At 45.5% G+C, this 15,959-nt stretch overlaps 1 protein-coding gene across 1 annotated transcript in view; it reads right to left on the reverse strand.

The window, feature by feature from the left end:
• Positions 1–15,959, reverse strand: part of ARMC8 (armadillo repeat containing 8) — an 862,269-nt gene that overhangs the window by 132,454 nt on the left and 713,856 nt on the right. The gene's annotated exons all lie outside the window — the stretch shown is intronic.

Raw genomic sequence — 15,959 nt, forward strand, 5'->3', positions numbered from 1 at the left:
TGACAGTCTTGCACATTTTAAGATGACATGGTGTATTAGTCCATTTTCTGTTGCTATAACAAATTCTTTAAGCTTTTATAGTAAAAGAGGTTTATATAGTTCACAGTTTGGGGACTGAAAGGTTTATAGGGTTCACAGTTTTGGGGGACTCTTGTGAAGGCCCCTTTGGATCACAGCATAGCAGAAAAATGGAAAGGGAACCAGCAGAATGCAGAAGGGTCTAGTGCGTGGGGTGGCCCTGTTTTATCACAACATGTGAGAATCAGTCCCACGCCATTGATCCCTCTGAGGGCAACTCCCCCAGTGAGCTAACCACCTTCTGCTTAACCCCATCTCTTAAAGGTTTCCCCACCTCTCAACATTACTGGGCTTCCAGCGTGTGAGTCTTTTGGGGGTCAAACCTCATCCAGACCATACCATATGGCATGGCAACACAGAGATTAAAAAATTTTAAGGAAGGGCAAAATCCAGCATCTTGCTTGATGGGGACAGCACTGAGCATTCCTTGTCAGAGATACTACTGCTATTAATTTTAACATTGTGCTGGGAAGAGCTAAACTGCCAGGCAGCAGAACAGAATACGGAGATCAGAATTGCAGAGAGGCAGCTCTCAAATGACCTGATAATTTAGGTAGGAAACTCAAGTGCAACTGTACCTCAATAAACAGTGAGGTGTAAGGGCACAAATTAATAGTCTTCACATGCATAGTTCCCAGTAACCTGATAGAAACAACAAAAAGACATTTAGCAAATGTGAGGGACGCTTGAAAACAGCTGGAAGTGCAAAAGTAGTCTTTATGGGAAAACACCCTTTGGGTAAATAGACTCAATGTTTTAAAGATGTCAGTTCTTCCTACGTTAATATATAAATCTAACACTGTTCTAATCAAAAGACACGTGTTTCGTTTTTTCAGGACATAGGCAAGTTAATGTTAAAGTTCATATGGGGAAATAGACACAGGAAAATCTCAAAGAAGAGCAAGGGTTTACTGGCCATTTCAAGTACTAAAATATGCTATGAAGCCTCAACAATTAAGACAAGGTAGTGTTTGCATGAATGGAGATAATGGAACAGAAAGACCAGAAACAGGCCCGAACATGAAATTTTAGTATGCATACTTGTCATTGGGACGATTTTTTTTTTTTTTTTTTTTTTTGACAGGCAGAGTGGACAGTGAGAGAGAGAGACAGAGAGAAAGGTCTTCCTTTGCCGTTGGTTCACCCTCCAATGGCTGGCGCGCTGCGGCCGGCGCACCGCGCTGATCCGATGGCAGGAGCCAGGAGCCAGGTGCCTTTCCTGGTCTCCCATGGGGTGCAGGGCCCAAGGACTTGGGCCATCCTCCACTGCACTCCCTGGCCACAGCAGAGAGCTGGCCTGGAAGAGGGGCAACCGGGACAGAATCCGGCGCCCCGACCGGGACTAGAACCCGGTGTGCCGGCGCCGCAAGGCGGAGGATTAGCCTAGTGAGCCGCGGCGCCGGCTGATGTTTTAAATAAATAGAGTTAAATGCCTTTCAAATAATAAATAAATCTTTAATGCATCTGGAAAGAAAGAAACTTGTGTTTATACTTTTAATTTTTAAATTTATTTATTTGAAAGATTTTTATCATTCACTGGTTCACTCCTCAACTGTCTGCAACAGCTGGACCTGGGCCAGGTCGAAGCCAGGAGCCCAGAGTTCAATCTGGGTCTCCCGGTGGGTGGCGGGGACTCAAGCACTGGAGCCATCATCAGCTGAAGCCTCTGGGTATTCATTAGCTGGGACTGGAAGTGAAGCCAGCACTCACGCCCCAAGCACTCCGATAGGGATGCAAGCATCAGAGGCAGTGTCTTGGGGCCGGCGCTGTGGCTCGGTGGGTTAAAGCCCTGGCCAGCAGTGCCAGCATCCCATAAGGGCACTGGTTCAAGTCCTGGCTGCTCCACTTCTGATCCAGCTTTCTGCTAATGTGCCTGGGAAAACAGCAGAAGATAGCCCAAGTCTTTGGGCCTTTACACCCACGAGGGAGACCCAGAAGAAGCTCGTGGCTCAAGCTTCTGGCTTTGGCCTGACCCAACCCTGGCAGTTGAGGCCATCAGGGGAGTGAACCACAGCTGGAAGACCTCTTTCTCTCTGTGGCTATGGCTTTCAAATAAATAATTTTTTTTTCTTTAAAGAAGCCAGCTGGAGTCTGACACCCTATATCATAGCACCTGGGTTTGAGTCCCAGCCCTATTCCTAATTTTAGTCTCCTACTAATGTACACTTTGGGAGGCAGCGGAGGGTGGCTCAAGTGGTTGGTCCCTGCCACCCATGTAGGAGACTTGGATTGAGTTCTGGCTCCTGAACATTTGGGGAGTGTATCAGCATATGGTAAGTCTTCTTTTACCTGTCTGTCTTTGTCTCTCTACCTCTCAAAACAAATAAATCCGGATTTGAAAAAAGACAAGTGATAAACTGGAAGAATTTATTTATAACTCATATAATGAACAGAGAAATCATCTTCCCTACATACACTTTATATAGACCCAGTAAGTCCACTTCTAAGATTAAATTCTACAGACAGCACCACAAATAAAACATAAGTACAAGATTCCTCACTGTAGCATTATCTGTAATTTCAAAAGACTGGAAGTAACCTAAGGGTTCACTGGATAGGACTGGTTGAACAAACATCCAATGGAGTAATGTGAAAGCTTGAAAAAGGAGAATGTGGGACCCCAAAACTTAGATATGAATATTCCTTCCAGCATTACTCATGATAGCCAAAAGGTAGAAATCACTCCAATGTCTAATAATTGTTTAACTGATGGATAGGTATAAATGTTGTATAGCCATACAATGGAATATCATTCAACATTGAAAAGTAATGAGCTGATTCATGCTATACATGGATAAGCCTGAAAATATGCTGAATAAAAGCCAGACAAACAAAAACCCACATGTTGTATGATTCCATTTCTAAGATGTATCCAAAGTAAAACAGTCCATAGAGACAGGAAGTTTTATTATTGGTTGATTATTGGTTGCCTAGGACTGAAGAAGGAAATGGGGTTCATGAAAAGTGACTGCTAATGGATACAGAGCTTTTTTGGGGGGTGCTGAATTTATTCTAAGATTATGGGGACTGGCATCGTGGTGTAAAAGGTTAAGCCTCCACCTGCAGTGCCGGCATCCCATATAGACGCCAGTTTTGAGTGCTGGTTGCTCCACTTCTGATCCAGGTCCCTGCTACTGGCCTGGGAAAGCAGTGGAAACTGGCCCAAGTCCTTGGGCCCCTGCACCCACATGGGAGACCTTGAAGAAGCTCCTGGCTTTGGATCAGCTCAGCTCTGGCCGTTGCGGCCATTTGAGGAGGGAACTGTCGCTCCCCCTCTTCGTGGAGGAACGACACTAAACCCTGCCTAGGCTTCATATCCGAGTCACGGCACCATTATGTCGCTCCCCGTCTTCGTGGAGGAATGACACAGGACCCTGCGTTGTTCTTTCGTCTGCTCGGCCCTCCCCGGGTTTGCTGCTGGTTCTTCCCGGGTTGGCTACCATCCCTTCCACCTCCGTGGAAGGGCGGTTCCCCCTGCCACCCTCCCCACTTCCGCGGGGGAGCGGCACACCGCCGGCAGGCTCTCTCGGGGGCTGCACGGGTGTTCCTTCAGATAAATGTTCCTGGTGCATGTTGTCTCTCTCCTCCTTTATAGTCCTCTTCCGCCAATCCCAACTCTGCTACCCACACGCCGAGTACGCTGCTCTCCTCCAATCAGGAGCAAGTCCTACAGTTTATTGGTTGAACTGGAGGCAGCTGTGTAGAAGCTGTTACCTCCTCTCCCAGCGCCATATTGTGGGAGAGCAGATGCATAGAATAAGTCTTAATTCCAGTAACAGTCTAGTCCGAGTTGCTCCCCACAGGAACCAGTGGTTGGAAGACCTTTCCCCTCCACCCTGCCCCCCAACTCTGCCTTTCAAATAGTAAATAAATCTTTAAAAATTAGATTATGATGAAGCTTACACAACTGGGTGATCAGAATAGAAATCACTGAATTATGCACTAAAAGACTGAGTGTGTCCATGAATTGATGTAGAGTCAGTTGTAGGTTATACTAAGTACAAACACAGAGTGCAGAATACCATGTATTTTCTGTGGAAGGAAGAAAAATTCTCTTCATCATCTTTTTATTCTTTCAGTTTTGACTTTTTTTAAAAAGATTTATTTTATTTATCCAAAAGTCAGAGTTACAGAAAGAGAGGGAAAGACACAGAGAGAGACATCCACCATTGGCTGGTTCACTCCCCAGATGGCCCCAAAGGGTAGAGCTGGGCGGATCCAAAGCTAGGAACCAGGAACTTCTTCTGGGTCTTCCCGTGGGTGTAGAGGCCCAAGCACTTGGACCATCCTCTGCTGCTTTCCCCAGGCTATTAACAGGGAGCGGGATTGGAAGTGGAGCAATTGGGACTCAAATTGCTGCCCATGTAAGATACCGACATCACAGGTGGCAGTGTGACCCACTACGCCACAATGCTGGCCCCCAGTTTTGACTTTGTGAAACATGTTTCACAAAGTGAAAACTACATGAAAAAGTATACTTAGGGATATCTTACTCCTATCCTGAACCCCTTCATCTTGTTAGCACTCCCCCAACACTGTTCATTAGCTTCTAGTTCTTCCAAATATCTCAAGGGAACCTTAAAGTGGTGGAACCCCCAACACATATATTGTGAAGGAGATCACAGATTTTAATTTCATCTCATTTATTTGAGAGGGAGAAAGAGAGAGATGGTGAGAAGGATAAAGAAACAGAAAAAAAAAATTATGTGCTTCGCCAATGCCTGCAACAGCCTAAGCTGGTCAGACCAAAGCCAGGAGCCAGGAACTCCATCCATGTCTCCCATGTGAGTGGTAGGGACCCAATTACTTAAGTTATTATCACCTGCTGTCTCTCAGGGTGTGTATTAGTGGGCTGCTGGCATCAAAAGTGGAGCCAGGCACTCTGATACGGGATGCAGACGCCAGAAGCAGTGTCTTAACTGTTGTCTAAATACCCACCTGAGGTCATTAATTTTGGTCTGCAAACCTCCATTCCTCATTCCAGTAGCACCACCACATGCTCTTCTTTATTTGTGGGGTGGGGGAATCGCCTCTATTGCACTGGCATCTAACCCTCATTTGTCCGTGGGGCTGTCCTGTGACTCAGGTTTACCAATGAGATGCTCCTTCCTTGGGAATATTCATCTTACGCAGAGAGAGAAAGGCAGATGAGTTGGTGCTCATTAGTTCCAGGGGAAGTGCCGTGACAAACTGTTAAGTAGTTTCTAGAATCTAGTGCACACCTTCAGAGTTGCTCTTTTCTTAGCCTAGTTTTCTAACCTCCCTTTCATCCTCTAATCTCCAATACCCTAACCCCTTATCTCCTTCCAGTAAACTTCCCTCTTGTTTAATTCAGCCAGCGTGAGTTCTGGTGCTTGCAACCATACACTGACTGATACATAGAGTACTCCTGAGTGCTAATGAATGGGTTTCTAGTTGAGTATGGGGTGGGGAAAGCAAGATAAAAACAGTAAGGCTGTCACCTATAATGGTTTCCTTCAGTTCTTTTTCATCTAGGACTACTCATGTTTTCATTCAAGACATAATGAATGAGACAAATATGTCCCAGAAGCTACACCAGGGATACAATGATGAGAACAATGCGGTATAACTCCTGCCTCTGTGGCTCTTACAGTACAATGAAGGAAATTAATAAAATAATGACAGCAATAACTGTGAAATCGTAATTAGTGTGACAAATCAGAGGGATTTGACATTATAAGAGCAAGTCAAAGGGCATTTTATTCACCACTATTGTTTAATATAATACTTATTAGAGATCTTGATCAAAACTATAAAATAAGAAAAGGAAGTAAGAGGGGCCAGTGTTGAGCCGGTTAGGTTGCTGCTTGGGGCACTTGCATTTCATATGAGTGCTGGTCTAGTCCTGGCTGCTCTAGTTCACATTTGCTACCTGCAAATGTGCCTGGGAAAGCAGTGGAAGATGGCCTAAGTGCTTGGGCCCCTGCACTCATGTAGGAGACCTGGATGGAGTTCCCGGCTCCTGGCTTTGACCTGGCTCAGCACTAGCTGTTGCGGCTCTTTGGGGAGTGAACAAGTGGGTAGAAGATCTTATCTCTATCTCTCTCTCTCCCTGTAATTCTGACTTTCAAATACACCAATAAATCTTTTTAAAAAATGAAAAGGAAAGGAAAAAGAGATATATAAGTGTTGGAAAGGAAAATTGTTATTTTCAGACTGATCATTTATATAGAAGTATGAAAGCAAAAATAAAGATTCCTACAAATAAACAAGGTCAATAAGTTTGCCAGATACAGTAATAAAAATTGCTAGTATTATTTAACATGGCAATAACCAATAAGAAAAAAATGATTGAAGCAGTCTCCGTCATTTGTGTCTCCCAGTCACTCAGTTGCTCTCCCTAGGGTTAATGGACATCATCCTTTGAATTGCTCCTTTTCTGCTCCTTTTTGAGGAAAGCAGCAAGAAAATACATAAATTCTCCTCTTCACCTTTTCTTCTATTGCACAACAGAATTTGGAGATGATTCCATGTCCATACACATGTGTTTTAGAGATGCACACGATCCCAGCGTATGGATGTGTCTTCTTTCTAAACCAATCCCTCCTGATGGACGTGATATTGCTTTTCATCATTTGATCATAAAACAAAGAAAATGAATGCATGTGTCATTTCACTCAGATGCAAGTAGGTCTCTCGGATAAATCTCTGGCTCTGTAATAGAATTGCTGATCACAGGCTATACTGGTTTATAACTTTGATCAGTATAGCTTAACTACGGTCTAAAACAATTGTAAAAATTTTATTCCCCAAGCAATGTGTGAGTGTTCCTGTTCTCCATGCATTTTCCAACACCTTATATTATTAAACTTTTGTAGGCCTTTGCTTATCTGAGAGATGAAAAAACAGTATCAGGGCAGTTCTCGTGATTTTTTAAGTTTTATTTATTTATTTGAGGATGCCGGCACTGCAGGTGGCGGCTTTACCCACTATGCCACAGCGCCATCCCCTCTTGTGATCTGACAGTGAGTGTAGATGTCTCCATGTATTTAAAACCGTTTCTTTCACTGTGGAACTTTTATAATTTTTATGAATCTTTCTATTGGATTGAATTTTAATTTCTCATTGATTTGTGTTTTCACATAATTAAAAATTTATAATTTTGCTTCTTAATCATCTCTGACTTGTTTGTATTTAAATATTTATTTATTTATTTGAAGAGGGGAGAAAGAGAGAGAGATCTTCCATCCTCCGGTTCACTCCCCAAAGGACCACACAAGCCAGGGGTGGGTCAGGCTGAAGCCACGAGCCAGGAGCTGCATCCAGGTCTCCTACAGGAGTGGCAGGGGCCCAAGTACTTGGGCCATCCTCTGCTGTCTTCCCAAGCACATTAGCAGGAAGCTGGTTTAGAAGCCAAAAAGCTGGGACTTGAACTGGTTTTCTGATATGGAATGCTGGCCTTGCAACCAGTGGTTTTGCCCATTGCTATACAACACTGACCCCTTTCTGACTTATTTTTAAAAAGTGAGTAATCATTGGGTTTTGAGGCCTTTTTATTAAATAAAATTATAAAATGAAAATAAAACCCATAAACAGAACACTCTGCAGGACAGATGCATGGCTGTTGCTGTTAGCTTTTTGTAACCACAATGAAATGCCTGACACAGGCTACTTATGAGGAAAGGGGGTTCATTTAGCTCACAGTTTTGGAGGGTCAAGGCCATGGTGCTGACATTGGCTCAGATCTGGTGAGGACCTCGTGGTAGAATGCAGGCAGGGAAAGGTTGCATGTGGAGCCAGGAAGCAGGGAAGACAGGAAGGGCCAGGCTTTCTCCTTTTATAACAAGCCCCTCATGAAAACTCTGAAAACTTGGTGGGGAGGTCACATGAGGACTACCTCCTGCCCCAAATGACCTAAGGACTGCTCACTGGGCCCCACCTCTCACCAGTTTCCAGCACTTCCAGCACTGCCGCCTGGGACTAAGGCTCCAGTCACAGTGGACCTGGGGTGGGGGGTACCCAAATCCCACCCAAACCACAGCAATGGCTTGATGAGTTATTAAAGGTGAACACCCCTGTAATTACCACCGGATCACCCAGGTGACCAGAACATTTCCATTCATCCCAGGAGTCTCTCCTTGTGTCCCATGCGATTTCAACTCCTTCCCTTTCTTAAATTATCCATTATCTTTTTATGGAAATCACTTCCTTATGTTTCCTTATAGTTTTCTGCCCATGTGCACTCCTAACACTACAGTCTGTCCTTTCAAACAATTGCTCTGTCTTTAAAGTGTCTTAATCTTCAAGATTCCCTTCCATTGTGTGCTACAATTTTTGCAGATGAAGAGCCCGGGACTGTTGATGTGTGGTTTCACACGTTTTTCTGTTCTCTGTATTTCCTGCCAAGTGGCAGCTGGAGCCAGAAGTTTCATTACCTTGGTGCAATCCCTTTGAAGAGACCATGGGTGGTGCTGTGTCCCTTCATCAGAGGTACATAATGCCTGCCTTCCTCGCTTATAAGATCAGCAGCTATTGAATCCAGTGTCTGGTGGTTGTAAAACAGTAACATTCTAACTCAACAGTTTATTTTTCATTTCTTAATTGGAATATTTTAGATACATTTGTAAGCTAGAATATTTTTAGAACAATACTCTAGTTATAGCGAATAATCAAGAGCATAATTTTATATAGGAAATACATGTTTGGTTTTTTCTCTTACAAGTTTCTTCTTTTTTAAAAATTTGAGGAGCAGAGGCCAGCTCTGTGACGTAGTAGGCTAAGCCTCCGCCTCCTGTGCTGTCATCCCATATGGGTACCAGTTAGTGTCCCGGCTGCTCCTCTTCTGATCCAGCTCTCTGCTAATGGCCTAGAAAAGCAGTAGAAGATGGCCCAAGTGCTTGGGCCCTTGCATTCTCGTGGGAGACCCAGAGGAAGCTCCTGGCTCCTGACTTCAGCCCAGCCCCAGCTGTTGTGGCCTCTTGGAGAGTGAACCAGTGGATGGAAGACCTTTCTCTCTGACTCTCCCTCTCTCTGTAACTCTACCTCTCAAATAAATAAGTAAAATATTTGAAAAATATTTGAGAAGCAGAGGAACAGAGAAAGAGACAGAGAGACACAGAGAGAGCACTCATTCATTATTTCACTTCCCAAATGCCCACAACAGCTGGAACTGGGCCAGGGCCAGATCCAGGAGCAGGGAACTTGAGTCAGGTCTTTCACGGGCGTAACAGGAACCTAATTACTTAAGCCATCACCACTGCCTCCCAGGGTCTGCATTAGCAGGAAACCGGAATCAGGAACTGGAGCCCCATGTTATACCCAGGCCCTCCGAGGCAAGACACGGCATCTCAGCCAGTAACCTAAAAGCCCACTCTCTTACCAGTTCATAAGAGAGTGATGTGAGTTTTTATCATAGTCCCAAACTGGTCAGTTGTTTTTTTTAAAGATATGCTATGAGTGTGTGTGTATATATATATATATATATATGAAGAATTTTGATTATTTGCAATTATTACACCTTATAAAGCTAAGAGTGTCCTACTTTAGTCCAGTAGAAGTGGAATCAAGTGGGTTCCTGAATCATTTGACATGACTGTAATAGTTTTCTTGCTGTCTGGTGTGAAAATATATTCCAGATTCATCTTGTACTTTTGTCACAGGACAGAAATGAACCACGACCCCTCCCCAGCCCCTACCAAAGCCTCTGTGTCTCTTGGACGTGATATTTTGAGACCATAATCTACCTGGGCACAAGGAAGACGAATTGCTCCTTTATTGGTCATTGCTTTAGGCTTTTTTTTTGTTGTTGTTGTTAATGGAGAGAGCTAAGAAATGTGTCTAACACACACGTGTGCACACACACACACACACACTGGGCCTCTCAAGTTCATGTTGATACCTCCATATCAGTTCACAGCTACAGGATGTTTTACTTGACTTCTAAACAGCATCAATAATCCTATCTTCCATACTGGAAATCCTGATTTTCAAGAACATAGGGAATGAAAGAATCCTATAACCACTCATTTACTTTACCCTACATTTTCCACACAGAAGTCTCAGATAATAGTATTGCTAAAGGCCTATATATTCACAATTTTCTTACAGTTTCGGATTTTGATTATTGATATGATTAATTTTGTCTCTTACAATGCTTTTATTATTTATCCAACCTGGTTTTTTTTTCTTGCCTTTTTTTTTTTTTAAAAAAAATTTGGTTATTTAAAAGGCAGAGAGATGGATTGAGAGAGAGAGAGAGAGAGAGAGAAAGAGAGATTGATTTTCCATCTGCTGGTTCACTCCCCAAATGGCCACAACAGTGGGGACTGAGTCAGGCCAAAGCCAGGAGCCAGAAACTCCATTTTTCCAATAATGGGTGGCAGGGACTCAAGTACTTGAGCCCCAGTCTGCTGCCTCCCAGCTGCATTAGCAGGGAACTGGACAGGAAGCGGAGTAGCCAGGATTCAAACCCGACACTCTGATATGGGATGTTGGCATTTCAAGTGACGGCTTCACCCACTGCACCTGGGAATTGGCTCACACATATATGGAAGCCAAGAGGGTCCGCAAGGTGCTGCCTGCAGGCTGGAGAGCCGAGGAATCCAGGGGTGTGACACACTCCCAGGAGGGTGGGGAAGTTAGGGGAAGCTGGGGGAAGATCCGGGGATCTGACAGCTTGAGAACCAGGAGCACCAGTGTCCATTGGCAGGAAAAGATAAATGTCCCAGTTCTACAAAAGAGAGAGTAAGTTATTCTTCTTCAGCCATTTTATTCTGTTCAGACTGTCAACACACTGAATGCTACCCACTCACGTGGTAGAGGTGGGTCTCCTCTTCCTCCTCCTCCTTCTTCTTTAAGATTTTATTTATTTCTTTGAAAATCAGAGAGAGAGAGAGAGAGAGAGAGATTTACTTCCATGTGCTGGTTCACTCCCCAGGTACCCACAATGGCCAGGGCTAAGCCAGGCTGAAGCCAGGAGCCAGGAGTTTCTTCTGGGTCTCCCATGTGAGTGCAGGGGTCCAAGCTCTTGGGCCATCTCCTGCTGCTTTCCCAGGCCGTTAGCAGGGAGTTGGATCGGAATTGAAGCAGCCAGGATATGAACCAATGCCCCATATGTGATGCCGGCGCCACAGGTGATGCCTTTACCTGCTACACCACTGCGCCATTCCCAAGAGAGGTCTTCTTTACTCAGTCCACTGATTCAAATGCTAGTGTCTTTTGGGAACACACAGAAACACCCGGAAATGACGTTTTACCACATATCTGGGCATCTTTTAGCCCAGTCAAATTGAAACATAAAATGAACCATCACACTTTGGATGAGCCAATGCTTCATCCCCAGAGGAACACAAATTCCAGGTAAGCCTTTGCCTTTCCTGCCTGTAAAACCTCAGCCACAGCACTAGCTGGGGGTTATGAAATGTTTCTCCGTGGGCATGCGGTCTCATATAACATAGCATTTGACCATCACTGTACAGTGCTGGAGGTGCAGGAGTGGCCATGACCGTGGATCTGCCGGTTGCATCATACATTACATCACCCAGAGGCAGCTTTCTGGAATGACTGTCTAAAGATAAAGCTGAAATGCTGGCTGGGAAGAGACACTCTGAGAGAATGGGTGCCATCCTTCTGCACACGATGTATGTATCTTAGAATGGAGCCCTGAGTGCAACCACACTGGTAACAGCTGGAGAGACCTGTGTATGATGCTCTGTTCCCAACAGGAAAGATAAGGGCGTGCAAACAGGAGGGCTGCACTGATCATCACTCCTGAGAATCTATCAGCAGACTCTGTTCTTTGGTGCCTGCAAATCCGAGCATTTCAGCATTCAACGTTCTGGTCCCTTTGCCAGGTGACACTGCAAAGGTCCCACTGAATTCCAAACCACTACAGGGCACGTTGGAGTCCTTGTGCTCAGGAACCAGTGAGGCAAAAGAGCCGTTATACTGGTAGAAGAAATCAGTCCTGGTCAGCAGGAAGATGTGAGACTGCTTTCACACAACAGTAGCAAGAAAAATCTGTATGGAACCTGGCGATCCATGGTGCCCCCTAGGGCCCCCTGGCCTCATTGTAACAGAACAGCTGCATGCAGCAAGCCTGAGCTGAGGGAGGAGAGACAACCAAGCACCCAGGCACTCTAAAGGAGGGAACTGCACAGCCTGCTAAGCTGCCAGGTACAGGGAACTTAGAATGGAGCCCTGAGTGCAACCACACTGGTAGCAGCTGGAGATCGTCTCCCTCACCGCCTCCCTGTCGGTTCTCCCTCCTCCCGAGGAAGGAAGACAAGGGAAGCTCCTGGAACCTGTGGTGGTGCAGATCTGTGTAGTTTAAGGAGGGCACTGTGGCAGCCATGGGATGGTGCTTCAAGGATGTTCAACTAGAAAGAGTATAACTAAACAAAGACCCCAGCTGCTGCATTTGAAAGTACTAGGGAGGGCTGGTGCCATGGTGTAGCAGGTAAAGCCACCGCCTGCAGTGCCAGCACCCCATGTGGGCTTTCGTTACAGTCCCGGCTGCTCCTCTTCTGATCCAGCTCTCTGCTGTGGCTTGGGAAAGCAGTAGAAGGTGGCCCAAGTCCTTGGGACCCTGCACTCTCATGAGAGACCCAGAAGAAGCTCCTGGCTCCTGGCTTTGGATTGGTGCAGTACCAGCTGTTGCAGCCATCTTGGGAGTGAACCAGCAGATGGAAGACCTCTCTCTCTGCCTCTGCCTCTCTGTAACTCTGCCTTTCAAATAAAATAAATATTAAATTAAAAAAAAGAAAGTACTAGGGGAATTTTAAAAGTTTTTGGAAAATGGAATTAAAAGCAAATGTGTATTTCCATGTACTTTATTTACAAAAGTTTTAATATGTATTTATTTATTTGAAAGGCAGAGTAACAGAGAGGCTGAGGCAGACAGAGAGAGGTCTTCCATCTGCTGGTTCACTCCCCAATTGGCCACAACGGCAAGAACTGGGCCGATCTGAAGCCAGGAGCCAGGGGCTTCTTCTGGATCTCCTATGCAGATACAGCAGCCCAAGCACTTAGGCCACCTTCTAAGGCTTTCCCAGGACATAGCAGAGAGCTGGATCAGAAGTGGAGCAACTGGGATTCAAACTGGTGCCCATATGGGATGCTGGCACTGAAGGTGGTGGCTTTACCTGCTATGCCACAGCACTGGCCCCTCCATGTACTTTAAAAATTGTATTTACTATATTTATTTGAAAAGTACACACACACATACACATACACACACAGATGGAGAGAGAGAGAGAGAGAGAGAGAGAGAGAGAGAGAGAGAGAGAGAGAGAAAGAATCTCCTGCCAGTTGGTTCACTTCCCAAATACCCACAACAGCCTAGGCTGGGCCAGGCAAAGGCCAGAAGCCAGGAACTCAATCTGGTTGTTCCACATGGGTGGCAGGAACCCAACTACTTGAGCCGTGACCTGCTGTCTCCCAGAGTGCACATTAGCAGGAAGCTGGAATCAGCAGCAGGGCCAGGACGTGAACCCAGCATTCTGATTTGAGATGCAGGTGTCCCACCTGCCTTTCCCCCCTCTCCCTCTCCCCCTCTCCCTCCCCCCTTGCATCCTCCTTGTATATGGCTGAGACTGTGCTGAGGCTGGCCGCTCCTTCAACAGCTGCTCCCAGCCAATGACTGTGTAGCGAGAACACCAAGGGACCCACTTCTGGCAGATAAGGACTCCTGCAATGATTGGCTGTGGCTTGAGGACTCCCTGGTGACTTTGCTGAGCCTTCTTAGGCCAGGCAGCCTAGGATGCTCCCCTCCTCCCCCTAGCCTTCTCCCAGGCTTGCACTGTGATCTGACATAATTCTAGCCTTACATAGCTCCGTTCCCTCCTCCTCCCCCTGCCCCTCCATGGCTATTTCCTCTAATGCAATGCTTACCGTTAATTTCTTCTTGACGTCTGCTGCTCAGAGGACCTGAGTTTCCATAGCTCGTACATGAGGGGTAAGGAGAGAGAAGAATCAAGAATGACTCCCTGCTTTCTGATTCCAGTACCTGAGTGCATGGCGATCGTCAGGTACTGAGATGGGGAGAGCAGGGATCTCTGTTTATAAGGGAATAGACCCAACAGGAGGACAGAGTGAAGGAGGGATGGAAGGATTAAAAGCAGGAAAGGCAGAGAGGCCTCGGGTAAGGAGGACAGTTTCACCTGTCGCGTGTTTTGTGGCAGGTGAAGTTACGGCTTCCACGCTAAGGCTTGGTCCCAACCACCCAAATCTTAAGAGCAGCTCCAGCCTCGTGTATGGCTTGAAACAGGTCCTTAGGAGCTCCTGTGAGTTACCATGAGCTTTCTGTCTGAGCTCAGGTTGTCACAAAACACCACGGGTTGGGTTGCTCCAATAACACAAAATCATTTCTCATCATTTTGGAGGCTGCAAGTGCAAGGTCAAGGTACTGGCAGCCGTAGGGTCTGGGGAGGGCTCTCTTCCTGGCTCACAGACTCCTTCTCCTGGGTGCTGATGTGGCCTTTTCTGGTGTACACGTGAGGGGGGAGAGAGAGAAAGAGAGCGAGAGAGAGAGAGAGAGTTCTGTGTTCTTGCAAATCAACCTGATCTAAACCTGCTCATCTCCCAAAGGCCTCACCTCCAGCTGCTGTCACGTTAGGGTTAGGGCTTCAGCATATGGATTTTGAGGAGGACAAAGTGTTCAGTCCATAAGACTTTCTTCCACGCTGGGAAGTGCTCATTCTCACAGGCACTCAGCCTTTACCAAGCTCGTGTGCCAATGGAACACTTTGCATGGGTGGCCCTAGCTGTTCCCAGAACTAAGCTGTAGCTCATAGAACCTAACAGCAGAGCCCCTTCACACAGCCCTCCATGCTCAGAGGGTGCCCCTGTCTTCTGTCGGTTTCTTCTTCAGCTGTAGAAAGTGGTGTCCGAGGCACCAGTAGCTCCCTGAGAACCGTTTTGAGAAGTGTTTTCTGTAATCTCTCAGCTCTTACCCTCCACTTCCTCTTTTATCTGCAAGTACATTTAAAAGGAGAGGGAGAATTATATGTAGGAACCCAATAATTTCCAGAACAAACCTAGAAAGATATTCTTGATAACTTTGTAAGCAGGGACGCGTTTGATTGACATGACTGAGAGGAGCAAGCAGAAAACATTATGACCAAAAACATCAGACTCCAGCCACTTTCTTGGAAGCACAGAACAATTTAAAATATTCCTGCTGGACCAGGAGATTATACTCTGACACCAACTCACTGATTTTGTATTTTGGGATTTAATGTTGATAATGTCACTCCTTGGGGTGCAGCAAGTATTGCCTTTTCTTCCCTGAGTTCCCCAGTGTCAAACTAGGGGGCATTCCTCGCTGGTCAGGGAAGTGCCCCTGTCCAGCGGCTTCCCTTCATTCATATAAACCCAACACTCCAGGCTTTGTTCGAGGTGCAGAGCAGGAATTGGCAATGTTGATAAGATATCACTCAGTGTATTGGTTTTGCCCCGTTAATAGCTGAATGCTTTAGCAAGTTATCAATCCCGCTTGGTTCACAAATATGTTACAAACCGGAACTGTTGATTCCAAGGGCTCCAAAGCAAATAGGACAAGTGTTGCTTGAACATTTCTTTCTTACATTAAATCTGAGTTCAAAGAAGCTACTGACTTAAGAGGTGTGTTTTTCATATGCAATTCAATTCAACAAACATTTATTGTTAAATATTCCTTGAACTTTGCCTTCTCGGTACAGTGGGTCCTTTATAGGAGAGGGAGTTTAGCTTCAAACACTGAACTATTTGAGGTTATCAGAGGTTATCCACAGGTACGAAGCGTTGGGGAAATCTTTTGTCCTGTTCTGTGGTTTTCCTACCTAGTCTGCCTTTTTTTTTTTTTTTTTTACAATAGCTCCAAACATCTAAGCACCTCATCGTAAAAAAACAGAAAGAATACTGGATTCAGACCTTTTTTCTTT

This window comes from Oryctolagus cuniculus, chromosome 4 (genome assembly GCF_051225735.1).
Source record: "Oryctolagus cuniculus isolate XC-2025 breed Fujian yellow rabbit chromosome 4, ASM5122573v1, whole genome shotgun sequence".
Classification (NCBI taxonomy): Eukaryota; Metazoa; Chordata; class Mammalia; order Lagomorpha; family Leporidae; genus Oryctolagus; species Oryctolagus cuniculus.